This window comes from Eurosta solidaginis, chromosome 3 (assembly GCF_040869045.1).
Source record: "Eurosta solidaginis isolate ZX-2024a chromosome 3, ASM4086904v1, whole genome shotgun sequence".
Lineage (NCBI taxonomy): Eukaryota > Metazoa > Arthropoda > Insecta > Diptera > Tephritidae > Eurosta > Eurosta solidaginis.
Genome location: NC_090321.1, coordinates 69,169,848 through 69,178,332, shown reverse-complemented (window position 1 = coordinate 69,178,332; position 8,485 = coordinate 69,169,848).

Genomic DNA, 8,485 nt, shown 5'->3' with positions numbered 1-8,485 from the left:
GATTCCCGTAAAAATGTCATTAGTAAATAATGGAGATGCCATAACGAAATGTACTCATTGGGCATGTTAACTTATTCAAGTAAAAGTCCAGAACAGGAGTCTACTGCTAATACGCGTCCAAAAATATCGAGAGAGATGAAGAAAAATTGTATCTCTGTCCGGAGATATTTGCAGTTGAAGTTGGCAATTTTCATGTGGTTGTTGTAACGTTTTTGTGTACTTAAAAAGATTTTGTGTACAAAGGGAATTTGCATGCATTTAATTTTGATCCCACCTCATTGATGAACCGGCCAGGGTCATTTTTTATAAGATCGGCCTCCAACGTGACCCGGGGTCATTTTTCGGTTTTTCGTCAATATCTTTTGAACGAACTAAAATTTTTATTTCCGTCTTCGAATTATTGTTATCGAGGTCAGTACGCGTCTTTTGATACTTCTCTAGATATTTTTGGGCGCGTATTAAAATTCGACCTTCTGTTCTATTAATGCCGTATGTTCGGAACATTCGTCTCCATTTAAGACTTTGGAGAATCGGTTTATGTTTGGAATATTATGCATATTCGGACTTCGTTAGGTAGTATCAAATGAACGTATTCTGAATATTCTAAATTAACGGTTTATCCGGAACGCTTCCATGAAAACTTAACGGAATAGAGCTTTCCGAAATTTCAGAATAAAAAGGTGAATACTCCCTGTGTAGCAGGACCGCTCAAAAGTTTAACTCTTCTGTCAAAGTCAAGGTAGGAATATAAAGTTCTAAGACAATAAGCCATTTTCTTTTATTTTTGTTTTTATCGGTTCATTGCGGCTGTTGAGTAGCGTATCACCCCATGTCGGCTGCCTGTTCAAAAACATGCTATTTCAAAATATTTTTCAAAAATTTCCCAATTCAGGATTTGTCACAAAACCACCCTATATTAGAGTTAGATTGAAGAACGCTTCATCTCAGAATGCTTTTCATTAACTCCCTCTTATGACAAAATGCATTGAACTTATGCTCATGTAGGGCGTTTTGGAAACAAATTTTGAGATAGTGCATTTTTGAATAAACTTCTAACGTACGGCATTCTTCGAACAATTTCTGAAAGAATGACCAAACCAACATAACTTTACCAATTCACGAAATATTTAGTAGAAAATGAATTATTTCCCCAAAAACTTTTGGCATTTACAAATTTATTATCACTACTAATATACTACCAAAAATACTTGTCTACTACAATTTCACTGAAGCGAACTGAATTATGCCCCGTTTTCCTTACTTCGTAATAGCAGCCCGTCCAAATTTTTCAATTTGGTAGTGTCAAAGATCTGTCATCATTGAAGAACAAACCTCTAGTAATTGAATCATGCGGCATTTGCATGTGTCACACTTTCATTGCATACAATTAAAAAATGTTTTTTTTTTAAATCGCAATTATAAACATTTATTTACAAATAACACAAAAAGAAATATCTTCATTTCGACTGCTGATTGAAATATCACCATATCTCAGCTACCATTCCGAGAAAACTCTATCTTAGGATATAGTCTATATGTTTTGAGTTCTGAAGAGGGGCGTTCAGCCGAGTTAGGGTGATTTTCCACTCAGGAGTCGATTTATAACAAAGCCCTGCAATTATAATTTCATTGCTCCCATTATAAATTCTTTAACTTTTTCATTAGTTAAAGATGTATAAATACTCGGATAGACTGTGCTCGCACAACCCGCATGATGTGATGCCACCGCACAAAGTTCTCCATTCACCACGCCCGGTGCCCCAAAATCTTCATTACACACATCAGATCTAAAACGCGCAGCACAAATCATTGGTTTCGTGAAAGGTTTCCCTGATTTCCTATAACGAAACGCACACACACCAGGTGAAATTATTTTCAAGACAGCAGATCGGAGTATATCCGAAGTCTGCCCATATTGTGGAATTGTCCAACCCCATCCACTAATTCGCATTTCCATGCCCTCTGTTAATTTATCAGCTCTGCAAATTGGTATTGTATTTACTGTATTACACTCTATAAACGATTGTTGCAATATCATCAAAGCTATATCCATATGATATATCTCGGCCTCATAATCACATGGAACATATATATCGGCCACAATGGCAGATTGAGCAACGAGTATATCACTTAACTTCGTTACACCAGCTACAACCAAAAATTTGCTTTGTACTAAATCTTTCACACAAATCGCTGCTGTAACCACCTTCTCCAAAGTGACCAATGAACCGACGCAACGATTTTTGCCGTTATAGAGTATTGACACCAAATGTGGGCTTGACTCAATCTCCAAAGGAAAGCCCTCTACAATGCGAAATTCAGAACTCGTATAAGTAGAAACGGAGCTAAATATCAACAACAAGAGCGCGAAGTAATGGCGTAAATTCATTTTATTTTATTACTATTTTCACCACTTTTTAAGTATAAACTACACCGATCTCAATTTGGTGGGCGCTATTTATACATAAATGGGTCGTGTGAATAAACAATAAGCAAAAACGTTTCCTCCTAGATTTCAGGAATTTGAACAATAGCTCATAATTAAAGTTAAAGCAATTTATACAACGGATTTTTTTTTGTACTCGACCTATTATAGCTTGAGTAAATTTTTGGTTTGAAGTGCCTAATTAAAATTTCAATGGCGTTAATGATGAAAAATATTTATACAGGGTTTTAAAATGATTTATATTTAAGAATTCATGAGCTTAACACCGGCTTATAATAATTGAATTTCAATTATTATTTTTTCTAAGAGAAACTGAAAAGAATGAAACATTTACTGGCATATTGCTATGGAACCATTTCGAAAACCGCCAACGTAATCATCATCAGGCAATTTTGTAATGTTATCAAAGGTTTCACCGGGATTCGAACCGTGAATCACATGGTGAAACTGCAGTAGCCTTTAGCCACTAGACCATCCTGCTGGTACTTGTTTTCATGCTTAAAGCTGGAGACATTGGTGCTTTATCGGTAACCGTATCGGTAACCTTTTAACAGCTGATTCGACCAATGCAATCGATTATTGGTGCCGCTACGGTCGTAACCGTATCGTAGCCAACCAATTGGGTTTTGGTTTACCGTCGTAACGATAAACAGCTGATTACGTTAGGGATACGGATACAGCGATACGACATACGGCACCAATGACTCCGGCTTAATTCAGTTTTTCTCATTTCTACACTAACAACACAATTGAGACATTTTGTCTCTATATTAATTTGTGTGCCATGTAGATTTTTTTTTTGTAAAGTTCCTCTTCGTTGCGAATGAGAAGCTTTGTAAACTCAGGCTCAGTTGTACATATTTATGTATGTTTGTTTAATGGTGTGTTCAGTTTATACTTATATTTAAGAATTCATGAGCTTAACACCGGCTTATAATAATTGAATTTCAATTATTATTTTTTCTAAGAGAAACTGAAAAGAATGAAACATTTACTGGCATATTGCTATGGAACCATTTCGAAAACCGCCAACGTAATCATCATCAGGCAATTTTGTAATGTTATCAAAGGTTTCATCGGGATTCGAACCGTGAATCACATGGTCAAACTGCAGTAGCCTTTAACCACTAGGCCATCCTGCTGGTATTTGTTTTCATGCTTAATTCAGTTTTTCTCATTTCTACACTAACAACACAATTGAGACATTTTGTCTCTATATTAATTTGTGTGCCATGTAGATTTTTTTTTTGTAAAGTTCTTCTTCGTTGCGAATGAGAAGTTTTGTAAACTCAGGCTCAGTTGTACATATTTATGTATGTTTGTTTAATGGTGTGTTCAGTTTATACTTATATTTAAGAATTCATGAGCTTAACACCGGCTTATAATAATTGAATTTCAATTATTATTTTTTCTAAGAGAAACTGAAAAGAATGAAACATTTACTGGCATATTGCTATGGAACCATTTCGAAAACCGCCAACGTAATCATCATCAGGCAATTTTGTAATGTTATCAAAGGTTTCCCCGGGATTCGAACCGTGAATCGCATGGTGAAACTGCAGTAGCCTTTAACCACTAGGCCATCCTGCTGGTATTTGTTTTCATGCTTAATTCAGTTTTTCTCATTTCTACACTAACAACACAATTGAGACATTTTGTCTCTATATTAATTTGTGTGCCATGTAGATTTTTTTTTTGTAAAGTTCTTCTTCGTTGCGAATGAGAAGTTTTGCAAACTCAGGCTCAGTTGTACATATTTATGTATGTTTGTTTAATGGTGTGTTCAGTTTATACTTATATTTAAGAATTCATGAGCTTAACACCGGCTTATAATAATTGAATTTCAATTATTATTTTTTCTAAGAGAAACTGAAAAGAATGAAACATTTACTGGCATATTGCTATGGAACCATTTCGAAAACCGCCAACGTAATCATCATCAGGCAATTTTGTAATGTTATCAAAGGTTTCCCCGGGATTCGAACCGTGAATCACATGGTCAAACTGCAGTAGCCTTTAACCACTAGGCCATCCTGCTGGTATTTGTTTTCATGCTTAATTCAGTTTTTCACATTTCTACACTAACAACACAATTGAGACATTTTGTCTCTATATTAATTTGTGTGCCATGTAGATTTTTTTTTTTGTAAAGTTCTTCTTCGTTGCGAACGAGAAGCTTTGTAAACTCAGGCTCAGTTGTACATATTTATGTATGTTTCTTTAATGGTGTGTTCAGTTTATACTTATAATAATTGAATTTCAATTATTATCTTTTATAAGCCGGTGTTAAGCTCATGAATTCTTAAATATAAGTATAAACTGAACACACCATTAAACAAACATACATAAATATGTACAACTGCGCCTGAGTTTACGAAGCTTCTCGTTCGCAAGGAAGAAGAACTTTACAAAAAAAAAAAAAAAATCTACATGGCACACAAATTAATATAGAGACAAAATGTCTCAATTGTGTTGTTAGTGTAGAAATGAGAAAAACTGAATTAAGCATGAAAACAAATACCAGCAGGATGGCCTAGTGGTTAAAGGCTACTGCAGTTTCACCATGTGATTCACGGTTCGAATCCCGGTGAAACCTTTGATAACATTACAAAATTGCCTGATGATGATTACGTTGGCGGTTTTCGAAATGGTTCCATAGCAATATGCCAGTAAATGTTTCATTCTTTTCAGTTTCTCTTAGAAAAAATAATTATTGAAATTCAATTATTATAAGCCGGTGTTAAGCTCATGAATTCTTAAATATAAGTATAAACTGAACACACCATTAAACAAACATACATAAATATGTACAACTGAGCCTGAGTTTACAAAGCTTCTCATTCGCAACGAAGAAGAACTTTACAAAAAAAAAAAAAAAATCTACATGGCACACAAATTAATATAGAAACAAAATGTCTCAATTGTGTTGTTAGTGTAGAAATGAGAAAAACTGAATTAAGCATGAAAACAAATACCAGCAGGATGGCCTAGTGGTTAAAGGCCACTGCAGTTTCACCATGTGATTCACGGTTCGAATCCCGGTGAAACCTTTGATAACATTACAAAATTGCCTGATGATGATTACGTTGGCGGTTTTCGAAATGGTTCCATAGCAATATGCCAGTAAATGTTTCATTCTTTTCAGTTTCTCTTAGAAAAAATAATAATTGAAATTCAATTATTATAAGCCGGTGTTAAGCTCATGAATTCTTAAATATAAGTATAAACTGAACACACCATTAAACAAACATACATAAATATGTACAACTGAGCCTGAGTTTACAAAGCTTCTCATTCGCAACGAAGAAGAACTTTACAAAAAAAAAAAATCTACATGGCACACAAATTAATATAGAGACAAAATGTCTCAATTGTGTTGTTAGTGTAGAAATGAGAAAAACTGAATTAATCATGAAAACAAATACCAGCAGGATGGCCTAGTGGTTAAAGGCTACTGCAGTTTCACCATGTGATTCACGGTTCGAATCCCGGTGAAACCTTTGATAACATTACAAAATTACCTGATGATGATTACGTTGGCGGTTTTCGAAATGGTTCCATAGCAATATGCCAGTAAATGTTTCATTCTTTTCAGTTTCTCTTAGAAAAAATAATAATTGAAATTCAATTATTATAAGCCGGTGTTAAGCTCATGAATTCTTAAATATAAGTATAAACTGAACACACCATTAAACAAACATACATAAATATGTACAACTGAGCCTGAGTTTACAAAGCTTCTCATTCGCAACGAAGAAGAACTTTACAAAAAAAAAAAAAATCTACATGGCACACAAATTAATATAGAGACAAAATGTCTCAATTGTGTTGTTAGTGTAGAAATGAGAAAAACTGAATTAATCATGAAAACAAATACCAGCAGGATGGCCTAGTGGTTAAAGGCTACTGCAGTTTCACCATGTGATTCACGGTTCGAATCCCGGTGAAACCTATGATAACATTACAAAATTGCCTGATGATGATTACGTTGGCGGTTTTCGAAATGGTTCCATAGCAATATGCCAGTAAATGTTTCATTCTTTTCAGTTTCTCTTAGAAAAAATAATAATTGAAATTCAATTATTATAAGCCGGTGTTAAGCTCATGAATTCTTAAATATAAGTATAAACTGAACACACCATTAAACAAACATACATAAATATGTACAACTGAGCCTGAGTTTACAAAGCTTCTCGTTCGCAACGAAGAAGAACTTTACAAAAAAAAAAATCTACATGGCACACAAATTAATATAGAGACAAAATGTCTCAATTGTGTTGTTAGTGTAGAAATGAGAAAAACTGAATTAAGCATGAAAACAAATACCAGCAGGATGGCCTAGTGGTTAAAGGCTACTGCAGTTTCACCATGTGATTCACGGTTCGAATCCCGGTGAAACCTTTGATAACATTACAAAATTGCCTGATGATGATTACGTTGGCGGTTTTCGAAATGGTTCCATAGCAATATGCCAGTAAATGTTTCATTCTTTTCAGTTTCTCTTAGAAAAAATAATAATTGAAATTCAATTATTATAAGCCGGTGTTAAGCTCATGAATTCTTAAATATAAGTATAAACTGAACACACCATTAAACAAACATACATAAATATGTACAACTGGGCCTGAGTTTACAAAGCTTCTTATTCGCAACGAAGAAGAACTTTACAAAAAAAAAAATCTACATGGCACACAAATTAATATAGAGACAAAATGTCTCAATTGTGTTGTTAGTGTAGAATTGAGAAAAACTGAATTAATCATGAAAACAAATACCAGCAGGATGGCCTAGTGGTTAAAGGCTACTGCAGTTTCACCATGTGATTCACGGTTCGAATCCCTGTGAAACCTTTGATAACATTACAAAATTGCCTGATGATGATTACGTTGGCGGTTTTCGAAATGGTTCCATAACAATATGCCAGTAAATGTTTCATTCTTTTCAGTTTCTCTTAGAAAAAATAATAATTGAAATTCAATTATTATAAGCCGGTGTTAAGCTCATGAATTCTTAAATATAAGTATAAACTGAACACACCATTAAACAAACATACATAAATATGTACAACTGAGCCTGAGTTTACAAAGCTTCTCATTCGCAACGAAGAAGAACTTTACAAAAAAAAAAAAAAAATCTACATGGCACACAAATTAATATAGAGACAAAATGTCTCAATTGTGTTGTTAGTGTAGAAATGAGAAAAACTGAATTAAGCATGAAAACAAATACCAGCAGGATGGCCTAGTGGTTAAAGGCTACTGCAGTTTCACCATGTGATTCACGGTTCGAATCCCGGTGAAACCTTTGATAACATTACAAAATTGCCTGATGATGATTACGTTGGCGGTTTTCGAAATGGTTCCATATCAATATGCCAGTAAATGTTTCATTCTTTCAGTTTCTCTTAGAAAAAATAATAATTGAAATTCAATTATTATAAGCCGGTGTTAAGCTCATGAATTCTTAAATATAAGTATAAACTGAACACACCATTAAACAAACATACATAAATATGTACAACTGAGCCTGAGTTTACAAAGCTTCTCATTCGCAACGAAGAAGAACTTTACAAAAAAAAAAAAAAAAATCTACATGGCACACAAATTAATATAGAGACAAAATGTCTCAATTGTGTTGTTAGTGTAGAAATGAGAAAAACTGAATTAAGCATGAAAACAAATACCAGCAGGATGGCCTAGTGGTTAAAGGCTACTGCAGTTTCACCATGTGATTCACGGTTCGAATCCCGGTGAAACCTTTGATAACATTACAAAATTGCCTGTGATGATTACGTTGGCGGTTTTCGAAATGGTTCCATAGCAATATGCCAGTAAATGTTTCATTCTTTTCAGTTTCTCTTAGAAAAAATAATTATTGAAATTCAATTATTATAAGCCGGTGTTAAGCTCATGAATTCTTAAATATAAGTATAAACTGAACACACCATTAAACAAACATACATAAATATGTACAACTGAGCCTGAGTTTACAAAGCTTCTCGTTCGCAACGAAGAAGAACTTTACAAAAAAAAAAAAAAA